The sequence below is a fragment of the Mesoplodon densirostris genome, chromosome 10 (genome assembly GCF_025265405.1).
Source record: "Mesoplodon densirostris isolate mMesDen1 chromosome 10, mMesDen1 primary haplotype, whole genome shotgun sequence".
NCBI classification, from domain to species: domain Eukaryota; kingdom Metazoa; phylum Chordata; class Mammalia; order Artiodactyla; family Ziphiidae; genus Mesoplodon; species Mesoplodon densirostris.
This window is the reverse complement of record NC_082670.1, coordinates 101,828,504-101,854,255: the sequence shown is the minus strand read 5'-3', so window position 1 is coordinate 101,854,255 and position 25,752 is coordinate 101,828,504. Positions and strand designations below refer to the sequence as shown.

At 48.1% G+C, this 25,752-nt stretch overlaps 1 long non-coding RNA gene across 1 annotated transcript in view; it reads left to right on the top strand.

Moving 5' to 3' along the window:
• LOC132496883 (uncharacterized) overlaps positions 1-25,752 on the top strand; it is a 148,365-nt gene that overhangs the window by 4,666 nt on the left and 117,947 nt on the right. The window contains exon 2 of the long non-coding RNA XR_009533543.1: positions 11,507-11,654. This is a non-coding gene — a long non-coding RNA (uncharacterized LOC132496883). The remainder of the gene's footprint in view (positions 1-11,506; positions 11,655-25,752) is intronic.

Genomic DNA, 25,752 nt, shown 5'->3' with positions numbered 1-25,752 from the left:
CACATAGTATATTTTAATGTGTTTTAATTGATATAAATATACCATGAACTACATCATATATTTTAATATGTATCAGCTTGGACCATCATTTGTACCACATATATGTGAATTGTTCACGACTTGAATTTTTTGGTTTCTTTCCTGCCATGCTTACAGTAACTTTAATTTTAGAATAACTATCTAATTTTCTCCAGATTTTTGGATGGACTGACTCCTAGATCAAGAAAGGCTTTGCCTGTAAGGCCAAAGCATCTGGATGAAAACAAAACATGATTCTTGGACCCAGCTATTCTCCTGCCTTAGAGCCTGTCTTTGACAGGGATAGTGAAACGCACAAGAAGATCTGTCCATTGCAAAGGAGCACTGGGTCACGAGTCCAGAGCCCTGCATTTGATTCTGGCTCTGCTGAAAGCGGTGTGGCTGCTGTCACCACTAGGCCACTTGCAACTCAAATTTGTCATTAGTTACTGGGGGCACGTGATCAATTTCCTCTGAACATCAGCTATGTGTTGCACCTGATGGTGTGATGGAGCCATTCCCTTCTTTGCCAGGTTGACAAGGGAGTGGAAGGAGCACGAGATTGAGACCCAGAAAATCTCCATGTGTGTTTCAGCTTCATCACGGGGGTGAGCTCAGTGATTTGGGCAATATATTTAAGAGTCTCTGAGTCCTTGAAAAAAATGAGGATAACAATATTTATTCCTCTTGCCATACAAGGCATATCCATATGTTCATCTATAACTATCTGTAGTGTCCGAATTCTAAGATGCTGTCCAATGACCCAGGTCCTTAGATAATCCCTTCCCCATGAGTGTGGGTGGTACCTCTTAACTTGCTTCTAATGAACAGAATGTGGCACAGGTGATGGGATTCCACTCCTGTGATGTTGTTGAGTCTTATGGCCAAAGTGAAGGGATTTTGCAGATGTAATTAAGGTCCCTAATAGGGAGACTATCCCGGGTGGGCCTGACCTAATCAGGTGAGCTGTTCACAGGAGGAGCCAGAAGTCAGAGACCGAGGAAATCTCTACCTCAGTCCTGCTGGCCTTAAAGAAGTGAGCTGCCACGAGTTCCACGTCTGTAAAGAAGTGAATTCTGCCAACAACCACGTGGCAGGATGATAAACGTTCTAAGTTGCTAAGTTCGTGGTAATTAATCACACAGTGTATTGAAAACCAACATACTATCATCCTCCTTACTCTTGGATCTGGTTGAAAGATTTACTTCTGGGCTTCCCTGGTGGCGCAGTGGTTGAGAGTCCGCCTGCCGATGCAGGGGACACGGGTTTGTGCCCCGGTCTGGGAAGATCCCACATGCCGCGGAGCGGCTAGGCCCGTGAGCCATGGCTGCTGAGCCTGCGCGTCCGGAGCCTGTGCTCCGCAACGGGAGAGGCCACAACAGTGAGAGGTCCGCGTACCGCCAAAAAAAAAAAAGATTTACTTCTCTGCTACTTCCTGGGGAGATGTTTGGTACCTATTTTTAAAAGAAATACATCTGCTCCCCTCAATTCTTAACGCTTCCTGGGGCAGTAAGTTACATGAGTTGAGTGTGGCCTTTGCAAAGCAGCATTTAACTCTTACCAACGAGAACTTCCTAGTTATGGTCCTGGAGAACTGAACCACGTCCACGTATAATTTCCATAGGTGTAGTATTTACTGCTACCTTCCGCCTATCCATCCTCGGTGTGTGTGTGCGCGTCTGTGTGCGTTTGTGAGCGTCTGTGTGCGTGCGCATGCGTACGTTTGTGTGCGCGCACGTGTATTTGCGTGCGTGCGCGCGCATGCGTTTATGTGCGCACGTGCGTTTGTGTGCGCGCACGCAGCATGTGTCTGCGTGGTAGGAAGAAAGCGAACAGGTGCTCGGTGTTTTCTCGGTGCCCGTCAGCATTTTACGTGGTTAAGCCTCAATACCGCCCCAGGTGGTAGGTATTGTTAATCCTATTTACAAATGAGTAAATGAAGCTCCGCTGTGTTATGTGAGCTGCTCAAGCCTCAGAGCTAGTTGGGATCCAAACCCAACAGGGATCCCTCAGGAGATGCCTGGCTTCGGGGTAAGGGCTCAGCCTGGACGATGGCGTAGAGACAGGACTCCCGGCAGCTGGGGATCATTTTGGATGTTCCCTGTGACCCCTCAAGATCCCCTTTTCCTGTCGCCTCCAGCTCTGGGCCTGGGAGGCTGACCCGCGTTCTCCACGCACAGCTCAGCCAGCGCAGGAGGCCCCGGTGCGAGATCAGAGGTGGGTGTCTTAAATATCCTCGCTTCTTCTCTGTTGGCCTGGGTTTCGGAGGTGGTCGTGTTCCCCCACCTGCGGCCACAGCTCCCGTCAGCCTGGGGCCAGCTCTCTCCCTCTGCCCCTGCAGGCCGGGCGTGGTCCCTGCCTCCTGTGGTCGCTGGCCCCGGGGTGCTTGCGCCTTCCAAGTGGGGTCATGGAACGGTGCTATTTTGTCCTTCGTTGATTTGCCCTTTCGTTAAACTCCCTTCAGTTACCCCTTCGAGTGTTTCCAGCTAGCCCCCTGACCCATCCAGAAGCTAAAGTGGGCTTTAGAGAGGACCCCTTCCCTAGGTTGTGGAGATACGGGCTGCCCTGTGGTCTCTCACATTGTCTTTTTGGCTCTTGGCATGTGAGTTAGTTAAAAGAATCTGAGGCTTAGCAATTAATTAGAATAGGAAAACCAGATAGAGATGCTAGGAAAGGCAAGACAGAAACTTGGCAGCCTTCTCTTGGGCAGATCTGCCGGCTGCTGTTGAGTCTTGAGGAGAAGACTGACCGTGGAATGACTTCGGTCAGTGATGGTGACTTGAGGTCTCTCACTCCCTTGTGCCTCGGTCCCCTGGTTTCTGAAAATGGCTTGAGGAGTGAATGCGGGGCTGTGTGCAGCAGCTGGGTCTGGGTCCCGATGGCCCTTCCAAACGTGAAGCATTCCCGTGCCAGGCCCCAGCTAACAGGGTGCTCGTCTTGAGTCTTTGAGGATGAGGCTTGCGCGTGAGACACTGGGGAACCCGGAGCAATTTGCTGAGTTGGACCCTCTTCCTAAACTGGAATCACTGTAATTTGCTGACCTGCATGGAGTTTGCAACGAAGCGGTAGCAAAATGTTGATGTTTGTTGTGCTTGGCCTGGCACACTGGCGCCAGGTGTTGATATGACTCACGAAGGATAAAGGCGGTTGAATGGGATTAAGGGGCAAACGTGCAGCTCCGAGTTCCTAGCCTGAGAATGATTGTGGTCTTGGGGGTAGGGGGGTCCTGGGTGGACTAGCTTGCAGGGGGTGGGGTGGAGGATTTACAGTGGCCTATCCAAGGGGGAATTCCCAGCGTCAAGGGTTGTGCTCAGGATAATTGGGTCCAAGTGCCCTTTCTGAGCTCTAGTCCAGTCTGCCAGACTGTCCCTGAGCGATTTCACTGCATCCTCCCAACACCTTCCTGAGGCGGTGGTCTTGTCCCCCTTTTACAGTAGAGCAAACTGAGCCCTAGGGACGTTACATAATTTTCCTGAGGTCACATAGCTGGTTGCAGAGCCTGAAATTGGACTCACATGTGTCAAACTCCAAAGATGGTATGAATAAAAACTACAAAACAACAGCTAAAGCAACAGCAACCATTTCTTGGGCCGTTCTCCATGTGTCAGGCTAAGTTCATCACATTTAATTCCTACAGTGTAGGGTCTGAATCCCTAGTGTAGACATAAGAAGCATTTCAGCCCTCTGTGCCCACAACAGACACTTAAAACCTGTGGTCCAGTTGTAGGTAAACCTCAACAAGCTAATTATAGCAACTGTTTAGAATAAAATCTATTTTAGAATAACTTTCACACAGCAGATAATGGGGAAAATCAGGCCTGTTCAGCCCATCATGAAATCTCTAATGAGCGAGAGGTCGGGGGGAGCCTTGTAGCACCCCGGTTTCCCAGGAGAACTTAAGGAACAGAGAGGGGATAAAAATCAGTATAGTTAAAGCACTCATTAACATCCTTTCTCATCATCATGTTTTCCATTCTGTCTGCCATGTTGGCATTTTAATTTTCCAAAGCCTTGTGAACCTGTGTTACCTGGTAACATCTCCTTATGGGATGTTGAAATCATGCTGTACTCTGGAAAAAAATGGTGATGGTGCTTTTATATGTTACCTTTGAGGGCAAAGTTGACATATGTGGGTTTTGTTCAGATTGAAATGTCTGAGGTCCTGTCTATGAACCTGCATTATTGGCAATTTGGAACCAGTTTTGTAGCTTGGGCTCTAGGCCAAAATTAGACTGAATTGTGAAGGAGGTGATTTCTGGTTTGATGCATTTCGTGTTTCTTGTCTTTGCTCAGTGATTATAAATTAGCTTGTCTGAGCAGCCCATTCTGACCTGCTCCCTGTGTCTTATTCTACGCTGCAGACTTATCATTCCTTTTCTGCCTTTCACAACCTACCTGTCCTCAGTACTGTGCTCTCAGGGCTCTGCTCGGTCTCCCCGTCCCTGGGTTCAACACGTACTTTGGAGAAAAGAGGAATGGTTTTGAAATCAGCATATCTGAGTTTGAACCAATTATTAGCGATGCAGCGTGGGCAAATGAACTTCTCTCTTAGATTGTTCTAGCTGTAAGATGGAAATGATGAGCCCCACTTCAAGAGGGTCGTACCCAGCTTTAGTAAGGGAATGCACCCAATCCATTGCAAACAGTACAGTAATACGTGTAGTTGCCTTCCTCACCCAAGATTCCTGTCCCTTCTAACATCCACCCAATTCTTCCTTGTTTATCACAAATAGGTTCAGAATAACTGTTCCCCATTATTGCTTCCTCTGTCCTGAGAGAGATGAAACTGTTGCTATGGGCCGGTTCTGCAAAGATTGTTTTACTTGCATGCCTGCGGCAGATGGTGGTCGGGTGCACGCAAGGGTAACATTGTCAGATGCTTAGTGAGCATTTCCCCAGAGCCAGCAGAGGGACTGGGAGTTGGACGGGACCCCCAAGGTACCCCATCCCCACTTCTGTGGCACCCACGAGGGTGTTTCCTCCTGTGTGCTTGAATGCTTTCCGTGTCTAAGAGCTCATTCTCTGACCAGAGAGTTCCAGCAGTTTGGGACAGCGCTCACTGTTACGAGGGGCTTGGTTACCTTGGGCTGACATCTGCCGCCCAGGATGTCACCCATCTGTTCTTTCCAGCCTTTGGAATCTCTTTGGAGGGCTCTCCTTTTCTCACGTGATGGCGGTTGATCTATTAGAAAACTGTGGTCCTGTGTTCAGTTCTTCCCCTTCTCCCCTCCAGATTTTAGGTACCACTTTATCCTGCCTAAGTTACATCCCACCCTTCTATTCCACTTTGTTGGCGGTCACCCTTCCCTCCTATCTCGGTGGGCTGTGGTGCAGCCTCTAGAGGGGTAGGAGCACCAGCTTTGATGTTAGACAGATTCGGGTCAAATCCCTGCTTGGGCACCTACTGGGAGCCTCAGTTTACCTATCTGTAAAATGGAAACAATAATACCAATCTTATAGTACTGCCACGCAGGTTAAATGTGCTGATGTCTAGAAAGCATGCAGACTAGCGCCTGGCATGGAGAAGGTGTTTGATACCTGGTGGCTGTGTAATTATTTAATTATTATGCAGTTACTCTTTGCTTAGTTTCAGGTAGGTAGTCATCATGCTTCATTCACTTAAAATCTTCCTAGGGCCCCTTAAGGTTTTGCTCAGCCTGGATGTGGGGGTCCTTTCCTCCATCACAGCAGGAAAATGGCCTTAAGTAAGTGTTTCAGTTATTTCGTTACAATCACAGATTCTCAGGAGGATAGGATAGTCAAAGTACCATCCAATGGTCATTTTCAGTCTGTTAGTTTGAGGCAGGTTATCATTTAAAAACAATTTGCATCTTCTCTGGCTAACTGTGTATGTCCTGAGAGGCCCTCTGAGAATGCAGCCCAACGTCCAGACGTCCGTGGGCAGAACTCCAGAGCTTCTGAAAGATGAGCGTGTCCCGTGGCTGATGAACAAGGTATGAAGACACCAAATCCCCCCGATGGAGTCCAGCAAGACCTTGCCCCTGAGCCGCCTTTCTGGAAAGACTGGATGAGTTCACCCAGAAGAAGGGGTGGGCGATTTCAGGGAAGACTCATCGTTTTCAGAAATTAGGCAGTGAAAGATCTGGGGCTTGCTTCCCCTTGGTTCTCCCAGTTGTTCTCACAGCCCAAGACAACATGGTTTGGCCATGATGTCATCTGACACAGATAGACACGCCGAGGCCAGAAGCTGTCAAGCAGATCCTGGGTTATGATGGCGTGGGGGAGGGATGTGCAGTTTGAGGGCTACATGAGTGTGGAGTGAGTAATGTTTTCCAGTCCGGTATTATCACCCGTGCCATCACTGATAGCGGGGAGGGAGAACTGAACTGCTTAAGATACTGAAAACCAACTATGTTATATCCCCCCAAAGATCCTACTTGTCCAAGTTAAAATCCTGTATTTAGTAGTCTTGTGTTTTGTCATGCTAGGAAGATATTTTCAGATCATCCGTTGAATGTAGATGATTAATTTCATTCATTCATTCATTCATTCATTCAGTCACTCAGGTCATTCAGTCATTTGGTCTGTGGTTCAGTTGGTCACGTGGTCTCATTCCATTGGTCTGTTGATTTCTCAGTCTTTCAGTCATTCGACAAACAACCATTGCACATCTCTTTCTGTACCGAAAGCTCTGCTGGGTGTGGGGCATGCGGCAGTGATAAAAAAAAAAAATTCACAGGATCTACTCCCCTGGGGAAGACAGATGTTAAACAAGCAATTACAGCAAAAGGTGATGAATGGGGATCATTGCGATAGGAAAAACATGGACCCTGAGGCGAAGGAAGATCAGTTTGGCTGGATATTACAGTTCTCTATTACCTAAAACATCAGATTCCAGGGGCTTAACTTCCAGGGTGTCTAAATAAGTGACTGCAGACAGTCCTCCATTAGAAAGAATTAGAGCTCACATTTATGAAACTCTTGGTATGGGGCCAGGTACTGAGCGAAGTCCTTTACAAAGATGGTCATACTGAATCCTCCCAATAACTCTTGAGTTAGGGACTCCAAGTATCCCCATTTCACAGATGAGGAAGCTGAGGCTCAAAGAGGATTAGCAACTTGTCTGTAGTTGCACAGAGTGAAGTGACAGCCAGGATTGAACCTTGTTGTGTCTGCTCCCAGAGCTCATGGTGATAACCATAGATGCTTTTTTCCTCCCAGGAACTGGGAAGCCTGTTACAAAGGCACAGAGAACTCAAGGCAAAGAGAGCCTCTGGACTTTCCTAGCTGACTTCCAAAGAGCCAAGTACTCTGCAATGAGGCTGGCAGCCCACGGGAACAAGAGCAAGAACTTGGGGTGACCAGGTCAGAGAGCATCTTGGTGTGAGCTGTGTTCCTGCCTCCCAGAAGGCATGAGAAGTCTTTGAGGGAAGCTACATGTAAGAGTAGAAAGACCTTAGGCAGTGCAACCCAGAAATAACTCAATGGTATGCTCATACGTGCATTTTAAATGTAGCTACAGTAATACAAACTGAGTTAAGAACCTACTGCCCACATGACATCTTTATTTGGTTGTAAAGCACTCCGTTACACCCACTCGCTTTCCTTTTCGATGATCAGAAAAAGAAAATGAGTCAGTCATTTTTGCATAAATAGGTCCTATATTTCAAAAGAAAATAGTTTTCTTAGAGAACATAGCCTTCTTTCTATTTTTTCTCTCTCCTTATGTCCCCTCGTCCAATTCAGTAATAAATATCTCTTGTCCAGATGTTAGATGGCTGTGAGCTAATTTGGAAATCTTCATGCTTAATTTAGAAGTGATTCATCTACACATTGAGTAGTACCTCAGTTTGGCCAGGGATGGCGGTAGTTGTAGCAGTGTGGTGATTCAGGCTTGCCAGTGAGTGGTCAGCCTTCTATCACTCGAGATGTGACTGAACTGCTATGATGACTCAGCTTGAGTCTGTACAACTGTGAATATAATGGTGAGCGCACTCAGCAGCTTCTCTTGGTGTCGCCCACGTGGTCTGAGCTGACTCTGTGCTCACGGGGGCATATTCTCAGTGGAGGCGTGAGTGAGTCACATTTCCTCGTGTCTCCCTGTCCTTTCTGTTCGGTGTCTGCAGTTGCCACAGGCTTAGTTCATCCATCATCCCTTCCCCAAAGGGATTCTTTTACCCGATGTCTCATTATCATGAAAGATGGCTCCATCGTTAGAGAGGGATAAATTTGGAGTCTGAGATTAACAGATACACACAGATATATAAAAAAGATACACACTACTGTATATAAAAGAGCTAAACAGCAAGGACCTACTGTACAGCACAGGGAACTATATGCAATATCTCGTAATAACCTATAATGCAAAAGAATCAGAAAAAGGATATTCTTTTATATATATATTCAGTTATTATATATATAATATATATAAACTGAATATATATGTTATATATATATATAAACTGAATCACTTCACTGTACACCTGAAACTAACACAGCATTTTAAATGAACTATACTTCAATAAAAAAAAAAGACGACTCCTTCTTTTCCAGATTCACAAACAGTGAGACTCAGAATCCACCTAGTCTGCCTAAATCCCATATAATTATAATGGTACTATCTCTTCTTGACAGCCAGTACTGCTCTGCTAACGCGGTACTGCATCTATCACCAGCACTCCTGTTAGTACCAGCAGGGGACATTTTGTAACACGGTGTTACAGCCACTGGTTGAGTTCTCTATATGCTGTGTCTAATTTCATCTTCGTACCAGTCACATATGGTAGGTGCTATTTGGATCCCTCTGTTGCTGAAGAAGCAAAACCAAGGCTCAGATAAGCAAAGTAACCCACCTGAGGTCTCATCGTGAGTAAATGGAATGATCTGAAGCCAACTTGTTTGACACTGTCCTTTAAGCACCACGGCAGTGCTTTCTACCTTCATGATCTTTCTCACCACCTCGTATCAAATCACCTCTGTGCTGTTATTTATGTAATAGTGGTGGCCTGGCACTCACCACACTCAGAGGAGCAAGGCTGCAAAAGCAGCGGAGTCATTTCCAGAGTGCATTGCTTTCAATACACTGATACTTGGCCTACAGTCTGCATCACCCATCAAAGTAAATCCCATGAAGGAAAACAGAAACCTGGATTAGTGTGGACTCTGCAGGAAGAGCTTGGCAAGTTCCCAGTCTCCTCTCTGTCACCGATACTTTTCTTATCTATCTCCAGGCAAGAGAGCCTTTCTCTCAGAACTTCTTTTTTGCTTCATGACTTTTTCCCCCTCACCATAGTATAATTTTGTTTCCTGTACAGAGGACCTTAGTTCCTTCTTTCTAGGAATAGTCTAAGGGCATCTAAAAGGTTTTGTGTAAACTTTATTTCCCTGGGTTGGTCAACCCTGACCTCTGCCCAGGAGGACCTGGTGTGTTTGGACATTGGAAAGTATTCCATGGTTTCGATTTCAAGGGACCTCCAGGGAGGGATGAGTCCCAAGGGCAAGAGTGGCTCCTGTCCTGGGGACCCCACCCTGGCCCTCTGGTCACCCACTCCTTCCAGGCCAGGCTTAGGTTCCCTAGACCCTAGAATTTCCTGCTTGAAAGACCCTAATGCCACTTCCAGAGCAGAGCGGTCCTCTTCTGTGGGACCATTCTCCTCCGAGGATGGACCTTGGCACAGTTTACCGGTAGGCCTGATGGAGAACCAAGAGGTGGCTCTTTATGGCATGTGGATGATGTTTGAGAATCTGCATATGTGTGAGCAAGATCCCTTAGAGTGTGGGACAGATCTTGGGAGTGGTTAATGAAGGTGGAAACAGAAGTCACAGGAAAATCCAAGAGCTTGGAATTCAAACCTAGCCTTCCAGGTAGTTTTAAAGACATTGATCATGGTAGGAAGATGGACCATATTTTTACTGAGCAGTGTGTCAGCTTGACTTATAAATTCTGTATATTTAGACATACCGTATATAGGCCTCTGCTTGTACCCTTTTCTCCTGGGTTCCTCAAGTATTAGGGATAGGCCTTTAGCTACCACTAGGGTGACCAGTTTGTCCTGGTTTATCTGGGACTAAGGGGTTTCCCGGGATGCAGGATTGACACTGCTAATGGAGAAAGACCCAGGCAAATTAGAACAAGGTGAGTTGATAACTTGAGACCAGCCACTGTCTGTAATATACTGATTGCTGTTGACTTGTATAACTACACAAAACTCCTTTTGGGGGCAAGAAAAAGCCTTTTACATTTTCATCATAATAGCACACTAGAAATTCCACTTAATGAGAGATCTGTTCTCAGAGTCAGGAGAAAATTAAAGGTCATTTTACCACGGGCAAGCCTCATGTCTCCAGAGCAGGATGCTCCCATTAGCAGTGGCCTTTGCAGAATTCCCACAAAATCAACAGCGGGTGTTTCTTGACCACTAAAAGAAGACACGTCATGAAAAGGGAATCAAAACAGATTTCTACATCTTGGACAGTCTGATTTTCTCCCAGAACCTGGAGGCTGGGCTGGTGCCACTGGCATTATCCCTATCCCAGTTCTGACCTTACTGTCCAAAGTGACTCCGTTCCGGACAGAGTCTACAGGTAACCAAGGGCTGTGGATGTTTTGGGGCATTTGGAACCTGAAGGCAGAGTGGGTGGGAGCATCTTTAACCAGGCGATATTGGGAGGTGGCACAGTTCGTCTCTCCTCATGTTGCTGTTTCTCCTTTTCCTGAGTTCTTGGGAAGAAGGCATTCATTCATCCATCAGATGAGGCCAAGAGTAGTAGTTTTCCAAGCAAAAGGGACTGCAAGAGCCAAGAGCCAAGGCCCTTTGGCAGGGACATGCTTACTTGAAAATCTAAAAGCAAACAGAGGGGTGTGCTGGGAGAGGGGGAATGTGGAACAAGATGGGGTCTGAGGGTCTGAGGGGTGGGTAGGGACCAGTTCAGAAAGGACCTCAGAGCCACGGTAAAGATTTTGGATTTCAGCAAGGGCGATGGAAACGGAGTGTGGTAGGCTAAATAGTGGTCCTCCCAAAGATATCCACATCCTCGTCTCTAGAATCTGTAAATGTCATCTGATAGGACAAAAACAGACTTTGCAGGTGTGATGAAGTGAAGGATCTTTCGGTGGGGAGATGACCGGGATTATCGGGGTGGGCCCTAAGTGCCACCACATGTATCCCTGTGAAGAAAGAGGCAGAGGGAAAGTTGTCACAGAAAAAGAGAAGGCAGTGTGACCAGGGAGGGGGAGATTGGAGTGATGCGGCCACAACCTAAGGAATGCCAGCAGCCTCCAAAAGCTGGAAGAGGCAAGGAACAGCTTCTCTTCTAGGGCCTCCAGAGGGAGCGTGGCCCTGCCAGCACACTAACTTCAACCCAATCACACTGATTTGGACTTCTGTTCCCCAGAACTGGGGGACAGGAAATTTTTACTATAAGCCACCATGTTTATGGTAATTTGTTACAGCAGCCAAAGGAAATGGATACAGGCAATTCTTAACTTGAGGCTGGGATGTGACATGATGGGATTTGCATCTTTCAGGGACCACTCTGAGTGCTTTGTGGAGCGGAGAGCAGAGGCAGGCGGAAGTGGGAACGGAGAGACCAGCCGGGAAGTTCTTGGCAGGCACACGTGAGCTGTGACGCAGCAGTGGAGGTGGAGAGTGGAACTTTCAAGGTTCTCTCTGGAGGTAGGTCGAATGACAAGACTTGCTGACAGATGGCCACGGGGAGAAGCAGGCTCTGAAAAGGCTCCTCACCGGCTGGGTCTGAATGTAGATGTGCTTTTGCTTCTGGGGAAAGCTTATAATTTTAAAAAGAAGCCCAAGGAGAACACAGTGATGGACTTTTAGGCTCTTTAATAGCCCATGTGTGGAGAAAGGCGCTGAGTGGGTTGTGGGCTTGGGGAACTGTCCCACAGTCCACTGTGTCATGCTGCTTAGCTGGCCCGCTCTGTTTATAAGCGAGTCCGTTTCCAGAAGTAGGTGGGCTACCGATCAACTGATGATACCTTTCTTGCCGTCTCAAAGGAAATGTTTGTGTTGCTCCTGGGTGCAGGAGGTATCTGAAAGATGTGGTTTGAATGCCACAGTGATGCTGTCCTTATGACATTTCAAAGCTCTCCTGTCCTGGTTTTCAGTCTTCAGCATGTATCTGATTCACCTGGGGAGTTTGTACATCAAGCAGATTGGAAAAGTATAGCTGGAGAGGTTCTGATCCTAGGCTGCGGCGCCGTCTAAGGCAGGGCTTCTCAGGCTTTAAAGATTCTGATTCAGCCGATCTGGGTGCAGCCTGAGATTCTGCATCTCTGACGAGTTCCCAGGTGATGCTGTTGTTGCCGGTCTCTGGACCGCACTTGGAGTAGCACGATACAGGGATCATTTTCAGATTGTTAAGCCCTGTGTGCCAAGGATGAGCCTAACTCTTAATTTGGGTGCGACGCTACACGTATCAGAAACAAAGGTAGCCAGACACACTGCCAAGCCCTCCCGTGTGAGGGCCCGGCTGTGATGGGGATGCAGCAGATCCTCTTCTTCTCTAAACCAGGGACACTCGGCATTATCTCCGGCTTAGCTCATAGATGCCTCCTTGCCAAACCCAACAGGGGCCAGCTGCCCAGACTGGGTTACGAGGCTGAGGTCTACCAGGCTCACCCCTTCCGGGAGAACCGTGGGCCAGACGACTTCCTCACCCCAGCAGTGTCCGTCTTGCTTGGGGCCTCCTGAGGGCTGGCTCGCCATCATCAGCTTGCTGTTTCTAGTACACAGTCCTGGCCACACTCCATCCCCAATTCAAACCCTGCCCTGGCCCGGATTTGGCCAGGGTCAGGCTCACTGGTCTCCCCACCAAGCTGCACTCCCATCTCCAGCCTCTACAACCCACCCATATATTAGTTCCTCATTTCACATGGTCACTTTCTCTTCTCTCTAGGCCTGAGGAGTCACAATTTAACTCAGAAACCATCCTTCATATCCCATAGAAGGATATCTGTAGTGATGAGAGGGGCAGGATTTGGGCATAAAGAGAGAGTGCAAACTGGTGGTTAAGAGTGCGGATTTATCTCTGTGTACATCCCAGCTTGGTTGTACCTCAGCTGTGTGACCTTGGGCAAGTGTTGAGACCTCAGTTATCCCATCAATAAAATGGGGAAAGTGAAACCTTTTCCTCAGGGTTGTTGAAAAGAGTCACTGAGCCATTGCACATTTAAAATTAAAAGGCTTTATTTTGCAAGGGGCACATCTTAAGGGTGGAACTGAGCAGTTCAGATTAGCCGCTGCTGTTTGTCCTTCTCTTCTCTCTTCTCTGCTGACCTTGCCGTCTTCTCCCCTCCTCTCCTGGCTCTTAGGCTCTTAGGCTCTTGGGGCCTTCATTGAGGTACAGTCCTTGGCATTTCCTCCAGGTGAAATTCCACAGAGGTGGGAAGAATTGACTGTATTCCAGAGGCTGTTTTTGAAAATTGCCCGTAGGCATGGTTTGGGGCTGTCCACCCGGCTGGGCTAAACACAGCCCTTTAAAAGGAAATGAAGGGAAATGCTCACGATTCCGGCTCTTAGTCCAAACTTGGAGCACACAGGAATCTCTAGGTCCAAACATTTCCCCTGTAAAGCTTTGTTTACCTTGGAGACCAACATCAACACAATTAGGTTTCAATATCAGCTACGTGGAGGTCAAGGGCAGCGGAAGCCTTTTATAAATCTGGTGTCCAGGGCCACAGTTAACACCTTCCTTTCTAGATGGGGAGGAGGAGACATTTCAGGGTTGCCCATCGGATTAAATAATGAGGAGCCGACAGAAGCTCCAGATGTGGTCATCCCTAGACATTCAGAGGTGACTCTTTGAATCCGTGCAGATAAGGTCCCAGGATGAGCACTGGCTGGGGCCCTGCCTCCTCCACGGCCGTCCAGGTGAGACACCGTGGTCCATGGGTCACCTTAGGAGAAGAAATAGAGGCTTTGGCTGGCGTCCATTCACCTACATTCATCAGCAGATGTTCCCCAAGGTCCTAGCACGTGTCAGTCACAGGTGGAGATGCTGGTGTGCTACAGCCGTGAAGGAAATGCAGAAATCCTTGGCTTCATGGAGCCCACATTCTACTTAGGGTGCTTGTTTGAGTCTAAGAAAATATCTGCTTGCTTCAGCCTGAATTCAGAGACATAAAGGATTCCAGGACCTGGGGCCTGGTTGGGGGAGCAACCTTAAAGATTATCTGGTCTGTTGGTTCATTATCTTTCTTAGGGTCTCTTGGGCTGCACCCCACAGGCATACAAGCCCTGTACTTGCTCAGCCTTAAGACCAGAAGAGCAAGCCCAGAGTCAGCAACAGAGACATCCATGGTTTAATGAATGGGGGGAGCTTATATGTCTGAAGCAGGGTCCTGGAGCAACACCCCACTGTGTGAGATGGACAGAGGGCAGGACATGGCGGCAGTCTTTGCTCTGGCGTGGGGGAGGGGAAGGTTACCAGTTACAGGGGAATTGATGTCAGGTTGGCTCATCAGTTACCAAGGAAACCAGCAGAGGGGCACACCCCTCACCACCCCTTCGATAAGCTACCATGGTGGCTAAAGTTAGACCAGTCATTATATGGGGCCTGGGATAAGTATGCAGGAAGGTCAGTCAGGTGAGTAGGGTGTAGGTGAAGCAGGCCCTGGCCCAGCAGGGGATGTACAGAGAGCAGGAGAACAGCCATCTTGGGTCACACGCTTCTCTGAAAATATTGTAGAAGCTGTGAGCCTGCATTCCGGTTCTGCAAACTTCTGCCTTTACTTTCAGAGGGTTTTATTTCATCCTCTCTACCTCTAGCTTCCAGCTTCTGATCTGGTTCTACCAGAACCTTTTACCAGAACATTCCACATTCCTCATCTAAGAGGGGCTTATCACAAGGTATAGATTTTTTTTTTTTAAGAGATGGGAACTTGCTACCTCTCCAGGCAGCCCATTCCATTCTAGAGCTCTGTGGACTGCAGAACAGTTTCTTCTTCGACCCTGTTCCCTGCCTCTAAGCCCTGAGGCTGGGATCTGGCACAAATACGTCTGCCACCCTGTTCACTGGCGTCCTGATGTTTTTCTTGAAGGGGCAGAAAGAAATGCCTACTTCAGCTACACTCCGGGGTGTGGGGCTTGTTGTGGGCTTGGCTGCCCTCCTTTTCCCTGAAAGGGAAAGACTCCAGTAGCTTTTCTCCTCCTGGCTTCTCGGTAAAGATACTGGCCTAAGATGGGTCTCCTTCATCTCCTCCACCCTCTCTGTTTGCCTTCTTAGCTGAAAATATGACTGGATTTGCAAGTTAGCCACAGGAAACAGAGCCTTGTTTTTAAGGCTGGTGACTTGCTTTTTGAGCCTGCCAGTATGTATAAAGCTTAAATGACTTCTCTGTCCCTTGTGTTACGTGGGAGGAAAAACTCTTACCTGCAGCTGCTGGGAGAGTGGTGTCCACAAGCACCCCGACACACACACACACCCCTTTGAAAGCCAGCTTTCTTTTAACCCGAAGTCCAGGCCGCGTGAAATCCTTCAAAGGACAGGGCCAGAGACTCGACTGTGAGAATTCTTTCTGTAGGGAAAGCGTGGGCCCATCACGAGCTTTGAAGAGGTTGCTATCCAAAAACATGTCAGCTGACGGTTTTGGAAGTAACCGGGTCTTGTCATCTCCTGGACAAGAGCTGGGTGACATTTAACAGCACCAGGCCCAGAAGAGCAGAAAGGTCGTAATGATTCACAGGGTCGGTGGAGCCCTGAGGCAGAGGGAGGCAGAGGGAAAGGGATTTTATTTTCTGTAGCTCGCTTGAAGCTGTCTTGCAGCCGCCTGCGGATTATGGGCGGCTGGTGCCCGGGGGCCGGAGCCTCACAGCGTCCCCGCCGGGAGGAGCCACTGTTATCGTCGTCGTCACTGGTCCTCAGCTTCACAGCGTTAAATTAATAACGGCTCGAAGTTCGTGACCCGTGAAACCTTACGTATTTTAATAATGCAGTGACCACTCATGGCCTGGACTTCAAGTGCAGACACTAATAACTACACCTCAGTATACTGGGGTCCCTCCCCCATCTCATCCCTGCCACCCGCTCCGAGGTGGCCATTATCCTGAACCCCATTCCCACCAGCCTCTGGCTTTTCCTCTTGATACAATTGTATCTCGTGTGTGTACATTCATACTACACGTGTATATTTCATTTTAGTTTTTTTAACTTTGTATCAAGGGACTCATAATTCGAGGGACGTGGCCGAGATCGTCTGTGTTGTGCCCTTCTCGTGGTATATCTATAGAGATGGCCTTAGAAGATTCCACTGGGGAATAGCCCACAGTTGATTCAGTCACTGTTATGCTCCGGGGTTTTGGGTGGTTGCCAGACTTTTGCTCTTGTCGACACTGTGGCCTTTGAACGTTCTTCTGTGTCTCAGTTTTCCAAAGCGGTTGCACCAATTTACACACTTACCAGCAACTTATAAGAGAGCCTTCGGATTACATCCAATTCAGTGTTTGGAATTGTCACATTTAAATGTACTTTCCAGGCTAATAGACATCAAAAAGTGGGTCTCCTGTTGTGGTACTGATTTGCATTTCTTGATCGCTAATGATGCAGAATATCAATTTATTTATTTTTGGCCTTATGTTTCCTTTCCTGTGAACTGTCTGTTTCTTTTCCCTGCTTTTTCTATTGCATTGGTTGTATTTTACTTACTGATTTTGGGTTTTTTTTTTTTTTACTAATCCAAACGGAAGAATTAATATCTGCACTTCATCAGTGGAGAAACCAAGTGTCCTAGAGGTGAAGTGACTTGCTTGAGGTCACGTAGCGATCCATGGAGGACCTGTTTGACCCAGTGTATATCCAGGATCTCAGGGCCACACTGTCTTCCTACTACGAAGTCCGTGGGCCTGGAATGCGAGGTCTGGCTCCAGCCCCTGTGGTCCCACCCATGGGCTGGAGGTCGTTGGATGGGTCCTTCCATCTTTGGGCTTCAGTTTCTCCTCGGAACCACGACAGCTTTTCTTCCAGCCAAGCTTCGGGACCTACCTGCAGCTTCTTTGATTCTTCCGCTTGTAGTACGTGTGTGGCGGATGTGTTGGGAGGGACCATCCCCCGCCAGCCCACAGTCCAGCTTGTCTGGTCCACAGCGTGGGGTGGGTCGTTTTGGAAAATTGTGTCTGGACTGGCAGCACCAAGGAATTTCCTTGCTTTGGGGTTTGGGGGTCCCAGGGTGAACAAAGATAGTGCTGACGTCTTTCTTACTCTTCCTTGATTTCATTTGCTGTCTCTCTGTTTCCAGGAAGCCATTGACTACACCTAGCAGAGGGAAAATTAAGGCTAATCATCAGGATAGCTTTCGCTTCTCTTGTGCATCCAAGAGATAACTTATTAAGCACCGAAAATGGCACTGACAATGAACCAGGCACACTGGGCACATAGTATACTTAGGGTGACAGAGACTTGTGTTGAATGTCTTTTACTAGTTGTGGGAACCTTGACCAGGTTCTCCCATATTTTGGGTGGCTTCCGTAGTTTGGCTGTGGTGAATTATGCTGCCATGAACAATGGTGAGTACTTTTTATAAATAAGAATATCAGGAGGTAAAATGAGATACGATACGCTCTGGCACATAAGAACTCAGTAAATAGTAGTGGTGATGAAGGTGGATCTTACCAAGGGGAGGAAATGTCAGTGAGAAAGTTCCAGAAGACTGCCTGAGGGACGAGCTGGAGTCCTGGAGGTCACCCAGGTACATGCACACTTGAAATCACACAGATTGAGAGAAATGCATCCCCACCTAGTCAGACCTTTTTATTTAGGGCTAGACACTGGAGAGAGAGACTAATGGTAGCAGTAATCATTTGTGCACGTGCCGGACTCTGTTCTGTGTGCTTTAATATGTCAGCTCATTGAACGCTCACAAGAACCTGATGAGACAGGAGACAAATCCCATTTTACAGATGAGGAAACTGAGGCACAGAGAGTTTACTTAACTTGCCCCAGGTCACAAATTGTAGTCAGTCTTTGGGCCAGGGTGGAATCCAGGCTGAGTGGCACCATGGTATCATTACAAAACGTAGGAAGCCAAATCCCTGTCCTTGGAATGTTGCATGTCCTAGGACATTTCAGCGTAGTGCGATTGAAAGCACCTGGATGGATTCACACTGAGTGTTGATGATGTTTGCCTCTGGGGAGAGACACTGGGTTGAAAGAGAGAATTTATCTTGCTTTTTATCTCGTTCCCTCATCTATTGTTAGGATTTTTATTTATTTTCACATTCAATATTTTTACACTGCTAATAAAAAAAATCACCACATGGGCAGATATGAAACAAGGAAGTATGACGGAGGTGACAACAGAGATGTGGACCCATGCTGTGGGAGCCCAGAGGGGGTGGCGTCATACTCTAGAGGAGGCGGTGATGGAGGGTTTTGCAGGATGAGTAGGAGTGCACTGGATGGAGATGAGCGGAGATTATTCCAGGAAGGACCACTTGAGTAGAAGCAAGTATAGTTGCCCTCACAGTAAGAAGAGCATTGGCCTAGGGTGTGGGACGTAGGACATGCCCAGTTCATACTGGATCGCCAGTCCAGCGCCCCAGGCTGTAGGCTGTTTGTGTCTCTCTCCTGGATTCTACTCGTTATTATTCTGTGAGCTAGGATTTCGGGTAGCTGTTGACAAAGAACCAAGCTGTGCATTTCTCACGTTCAAATCTGGCCATGCAGGGAGAACTTGAGGTTACCCCTCATTTGGCAAAATGAGCTCACGTAGTCAGGAGTCAGTCTCCCCCCATCTCACAGGTTCCCTTCCAGGCAGGGTCCCCCTGACAGTCTCCCCCTGCACCATCCCCTCCTGCAGCTGCCGACACTGGCAGGGGAGGAGGGGTGCTCTTCCAGGAGCTTCCCCACAAGCCTCGGACTCCCTCTGAGTGGCCCAGACTGAGCTGCCAGCAGGTCCTGAACCAGTCCTTGTAGCCAGGACCATGGAATATGCCAACTGGCGAAACCTGGTTACGTCAGGTGCCCTTGGGACTGACAGTGGAGTTCTCCCCTCCTGAAACCCGGGAACCCGAGTGGGAGATGGTAGTTCCCCTCCAGGAAAATGAGGGTGATGCTCCCTGAAGAGAGGAGAGGTGGTAGGCAGGCAAGGCCAAACCAAACCGAAAAGGCAGCTTTTGAGAGAGAAAAATGGTTCCATCTACTATGGTATGAGCTCAGGTAGGGAGCCTCTGGTGTGTCTATGGGGAAAACCCTGTGTGTCTCTTTCCAAGCTCATGGAGACCGGGGTTAACAAGGGGAAAACTATCCTAGAACATGGCTCTTTCTGTTTCTTCCAGTTTATCTCTCTTATCTCCATTTTTGGATATTTTCAGGCTGGGGAACTGTGACCCTCTGGAATACATTTTTAATATTGTTTCTCATCCAAGTGCCATGCTTTTATAGCCACTCGTTCAAACCTACTGCTCTCATTGTTTTCATTCTTGCAGTTTCCAAAGGTGAGTTCCAGAGGCGGGGTCAGGGCATTTGCGTGAGAGGGTAGAGTTCATTCCCAAAATATTTTGGAAGCTTCAAGGTTGCCATAGACGCAGAAGTTAGCAAGGTCACATGTCTCTAAGAGGTCTGGGGTGTGTCTTGTGGCTTGGAGAAATCTACATTCTTTAGACAGTTCTTTTCCTGACTCATAAGCACTTCTCCACAGGCCGGATACGGTGGTAATGCACAGACATCCACAACCTAAGGAAAGGGCACTTGATTAGGGATTCAGACTCTGGAATCAATCTTGTGTTCAAATCCTGGCTCTACCACTTACTAGCTGTGTGGCCTTAGGCAAGTTGCTTAAACCTCTCTGAGCTTTACTTTTTTTTTTTTTTTTTGGTGCGGTACGCGGGCCTCTCACTGTTGTGGCCTCTCCCGTTGCGGAGCACAGGCTCCGGACGCGCAGGCTCAGCGGCCATGGCTCACGGGCCTAGCCGCTCCGCGGCATGTGGGATCTTCCCGGACCGGGGCACGAACCCGTGTCCCCTGTGTCGGCAGGCGGACTCTCAACCACTGCGCCACCAGGGAAGCCCCTGAGCTTTACTTTTTTCATCTGTAAAATGAGGATAACACTAGCGTTGAGAAGACTAGATGAGACAATTTGTGTAAAACCTAGCCCAGGGAGAGAACAGACCCAGTCTTTGTCCTCAGGAAGTTAATAGTAAAATGATTATTAATACAGTAGACAAGCGCCTATAGTGTATTACAGCAAAAATGCCAATGGTGGCTTCTAGCTCAGTCTGGATTCCAACCCTGGCGGTCCACTTAACAGCTATGTGACCTTACCTCCCCGAGTTTTAGCCTTCTCGTCTGTAAAATGGGGGTGAGGAAACCACCTCGCAGAGTGAAGATGGGAATGAAAGCAATTGATGTAAACCACTTGGCGTGCTGCGTGGCACAAAGCGCGTGCTCAGCCGGCAGTGTTACCCTTAACCTCCCTTTCTTTCTGAGAAGCTGGGTCAGCTCGCATCCCTGTGGTGGGGGGCGGGGTGCGTTGGCTGATGTTGTCACGGCACGAACCAGCTGAATTCACTGGGGTAGAGAAGAGAGAGTATTCACAGCCTGTCTCAGACACTGGCAACCCAGTGTGGAAAACCGCCAAGTCCCCGCCTCTGGGTATCCAGGGAGTACTTGTTAAACTATTTCTCCTTTTGACAGAGTTTGACTTACGGGACAGATGCCACTGCTGTGCGCATAGCAAGCATCATTTGCCATGTGGGGAGGTGTGTGCCAATGACCAAGAGGAACCTCAGCTTTTCCCACGTGGCCAGGGTTGTCCTGTGGCAGCTAGCATGTTACACGTGGTGCCTCTCTCACCATCTGAGTTCCCAGGCAGCTCTGAGAGCCCGTGTGGCGTTTTACTGCTGTGACCCCAACTAAGAGAACACTTCAGGAGCAATTAACTGCGGTCTAAGAATCTGGGTGGGAGTACTTGGCTTCCAGAGTGAATAATTCCTCAATACAAACAGTGCCCGGCCGCCTCCCTCCTAGAGGATGCTGCTTCTCATCCGGGCACTGCTGCAACAGGGCGTGTGCTAAGCAAGAGCCAGGTGACAGGGAAGCCTGGTCAGAAGCAGGAATAAATGAAGATGGGTTTGCCTGGAGCTGAGAGACTTACACATTCCCTTTGGGGGCCCTCAGCAGTGGGACATAGTGAGCATGTCAAATGATGCTTGTTGCTGGTCACCTTCTTCTCTCTCTAACCTGCTGTCCCCTTTTCCGTTCAAACTCATTCCTGTCTTTCCTTCCAGTCTTCTTTCCCACTCTGCCCCATGCGTCTTTCTCATCGTCTGACCCAGTAGTGTCTTGCAGGGCAGCCCTGCTCACAGTCTGCTTGAGAGAAGTGGAGAGCTGCCATCGACCAAACTGGTCCCCTTAAAATTTATTCCCTACTATCTCCTTTCAAGGGCCTGAAAGTCCTACTCTGCCATAAGACACTGGGATTTCAGGAGGCTCACGTCGTAGGTGAAATAGATCAACCAGGTGACTAGCACCAAAATCCACTGATGCGCAATGGACTGGTCAGCTATTGCTGGATAAGAAACAAACCCAGAATCTTAGAACAACAAGTATTTTGCTCATCGGTCTGTGCATTGGCTTAGGTTGTGCTGGGTTGGCTGTGCTCCACATGGCCTCATTCTGGGATCAGGCTGAGGGGGTCACGTGTTCCCGGGGGGAGCCCATCTCATGGGGATGGCAGAGGTGTCAGAGGTTAAGCTCAACTGCACAAGCACATTTCAAGCCCCTAATTGTATCACATCTGCTAACGTCTTGTTGGCCAAAGCAAGACACATGACGAAGCCCAAAGAAAAGGGAAAGGGTTATATAATGTGCCTTTTGTGGAGGAAGGGCATGGCTTTGTCGCAAATGGCACCAAATGCAGGGAGGGTTCACTGAAGAGCTGGGGCTGATAATTCAATCTGTGACAACCATTAACACCTGAGTATGAATTAGGTGGCTTATTTCCAGGGGGAGTAGTGATGGGAAGGCCTGGCAGACAGGGCTCATACGATTACGTGAGGGAGGGTGAGAAGAACATAAAGTCCATTTATCCTCTAGATGTGGCAGAGATTTGGAACCTGAAGACAGTGTGAGGGCATTGGATAACTAACAGCCATGGTTCTCAAACTTCATTTATCAGAGTCACCTGGAGAGCTTGTTAACACAGACTGCTGCACTCTGCTCCCAGCATTTCTGGTAGTAGAGAATTTGTACTTTCAACAAATTTCCGGGTAATGCTGATGCTGTTCGTGCAGGAACTACACTTCCCAAGGGACCTGGTTATGACCGAAAGTGAGTGATATTCATTAGTGATGGTCATTCCTCTCCCCGTTGATTTCATGCCAGTCCTATTTCAGCACCTTTGTCCTTCATTCCCGTTCATCTCCCTCTTGATTCTGTGCCCCCTTTTCTTCCCAGAGAGCCCCTCGGTCCTTCTCCCTAAGACCTTGACATGCGTTCCCCTTCTCTTTGCCCCTAGAGGATACTAGTACCCAGGGTGCCTGTGTGGCTGGAGTGTGCCCCCCCCCCCACTAGTCACTGCCTGGTAGCTGAGTCGCAACCTCCTGGAGGAAAACACTCCATGTCTTCGATGCAGATCACTAGTCAGTATGAAGACAATGTCCCAGGAAGGTCCCTTGGTTCTAGTTATGATGTTTTTTTTTTTTTTTTTTTTTGCATCTGTGCTCCGCCATGTATTTGTACTTTCTCTTCAAAAATATGTTTGGTGCCTGGTGTCAGCCATCTCAAGGTGCTGACTGCAATGACTTCTGAGGGATGACGATGATCCCCATGGGACGTCACAAGTGTGTCATGAAATTTACCCAGGAGTTGGGGAAGTGGTTGGACCTAAAACCCAACTCATGCTCAGAATCAACCCAGTGCCAGTGCTGATCAGCACCATCATTTAACTCCCAGTGAGCCCAGGTCAGCCTCCTGGGCTGGAGTGCACGGTGACCAAGATGATGGGTGCCCCAGCATGTCCTTAAGCTCCTCCCTGAGCAAGTCAGTGATCTGAAGATGCTTATAGCTGGTTCCCAGAGAGACAGAGAGATGAAAGAGGGGGCAGCTTGTACACTGGGGCCCACCAGTGGCTCCTTTATGGCAAAGCACCCCTGTATAATTGGGGCCCAAGTTGTGCACAACAAAAAGTCTTCTTTCTTCTTTTTCCTGTAAACCTCAGGGTCTCAGTCGGCTGTGTCCTTGGCCACAACATACATCCTCCTTTGGGACTTTCTTGCCCCCAGCCCTGGCTGGGGAGTGCAACAAGTCTCTCTTCTCCCTTCTGCTCCAGAAGAGAAGCCCATAGAGACATTTTTCTTAGTTTAATGCTAACTACCAGAGGACATCATAACCATATTGGCCACTGGTTTACAAACTTTGTCTCTGAAACAGTAAATAAAAGCATCATATTCTTTATTTTCTTGATTGCAGGCTCTGTAAATTCTAATTGCTTCTGATTTGGCCTGAGTGCAGAAGGCACCTTTAGTGAAGGCACCTTTGTTTCTGTAAATAACTGAATGACTTTAATCTCCTTTGTATTAGTTTTCTATTGCCGTGACACCATCTACCACATGTTTAGTGACTTAGAACAAGACAAATGTTAATTACCTCAAATGTTAATTACCTTGGAGTCCAGGCACAGCTTAGCTGGGTCCCCCACTTGGTCTTATCAACCAGCACTCCAGGTGCCAGCCAGGGCTGTGGTCTCATCACAGGCTCAGCTGGGGAAGGAATCACCTCTGAGCTCCCTTGGCTGGCTAGCAGAATCCATCCACTTTGGTTGTAGGACTGAGGTCCCCATTTCCTCTCTGGCTTTTTTCTGGGGACCCCTTTCAGCTCCTGGAGGGCCCCTTGCCACATGACTCTCCCCTGTCTGTTTCACAGCATTGCAGCCAACAACAGAGAGGGAGCTTCTCTCACGCTGTTCGGCTGAGGTGAACACTTTCTCTTTTTTAAAATTAATGAATTAATTTACTTTTGGCTGCGTTGGGTCTTCGTTGCTGCGCGCGGGCTTTCTCTAGTTCCATCGAGCGGGGACTACTCTTTGTTGTGGTGCGTGGGCTTCTCATTGCGGTGGCTTCTCTTGTTGTGGAGCACGGGCTGTAGGCGTGCGGGCTTCAGTAGTTGTGGCACGTGGGCTCTAGAGCGCAGACTCAGCAGTTGTGGCGCACGGGCTTAGTTGCTCCGCGGCATGTGGGATCTTCTTCCTGGACCAGGGCTCGAACCCGTGTCCCCTGCATTGGCAGGCGGATTCTTAACCACTGTGCCACCAGGGAAGCCCTGAGGTGGAGCCTTACGTGACGCTGTGTCATCATAGGAGTGGCAGCCCATCACCCTTGCATATTTCATTTTCGTCATGTATTGTTAGTTCATTCAACAAATATTGATCACACACCTCCTGGGCACTGTTCCAGGCACTGGGGAGACACTTGTGAACTTGACAAAGTCTCTGCTCTCTCATGCAGTTTGCATTCCAGTTAGCGGAGAGAACCAATAAACAATTAAACAAGAAATGCATAAGCAAGTGACTAGAACATGCCAGAGGAGTCCTTTAAATGGGGGTGATCAAGCAAGGTGCTCTGAGGAAGTGGTGTTTGAGTTGAACCTTGAATGATGACAAGGAACCAGCCATATCACCATTTGGAGAAAAAAATTAAGGTAGGGAAAGAGCAAGTGCAAAGGCCCTGTGTTGTGGTTCCAAGGAACTTGTCCTGTTTGAGGAACTGAAAGAAAGCCCATTGGCTGGAGCTGGTGGGAGATGAGGTTGAGGATACTGGCTGTGGGCTGATCTCGTGGGGTCTTAAGGGCTATGGCAAAAGTTTGGATTTGATTCTTGTGTGATGGACAGCCACTGGAGGGCTTCAGTAGGGATGTTATGTAACGTAATTTATACTTTACGAAGCTCACTGTGGTTGCTTTAAAGGGAGCATAGTTGAGGGCAGCAGGCATGGGAGACTGTAGACCTGTTAGGACTCTACCTCAGTTTTCCAGGCAGTGAGACCTTCAGCTTGGGCTAAGGTCACAGCAGTGGACCTGGGGAGAAAGGATGGGAATTGGAATATATTTGGACTTGCCTCATTTACCTTTGAAACACGTGAGTTGAACATGCTCTGGTTTTTCAGTCGGTAAAGACATCAGTCCTCGAATTGAAAATGATCAATTTCTTTAGCTTTGTGAATGTTGGGAAAAAATTTTTAATTTAATTTTTATTTTATATTATAGTTGATTTACAATGTTGTGTTAGTTTCAGGTGTACAGCAAAGTGGTTCAGTTATACACATACATAAATCCATTCTTTTTCAGATTCCTTTCCATTATAGATTATTATAGATTATTGAGTAGAGTTCCCTATGCTATACAGTAGGTCCTTGTTGATTATCTATTTTATATATAGTAGTGTGTATGTGTTAATGCCAAGTTCCTAATTTAGCCCTCCCTCCACCTTTCCCCTTTGTTTGAAAATTTCTATAATAAAAAGTTAAGGATGGACTTCCCTGGTGGTCCAGTGGTTAAGACTCCATGCTCCCAACGCAGGGGGCCTGGGTTTGATCCCTGGTCAGGGAACTAGATCCCACACACCACAACTAAAGATCCTGCAAGTGGCAGCGAAGATCCCTCATGCTGCAGCTAAGACCCGGCGCAGCCAAATAAATCAGTAAGTAAGTAAGTAAGTTTAGGAGGTGATGGAGATCTTTCCCGTGCACTACCTCCGGCTGTCCGCTCAGAGGCTCCACCCATCTGCTCTCACCAGCATGAGGGCTTGCTCCAAAGTGGAGCCTCAAG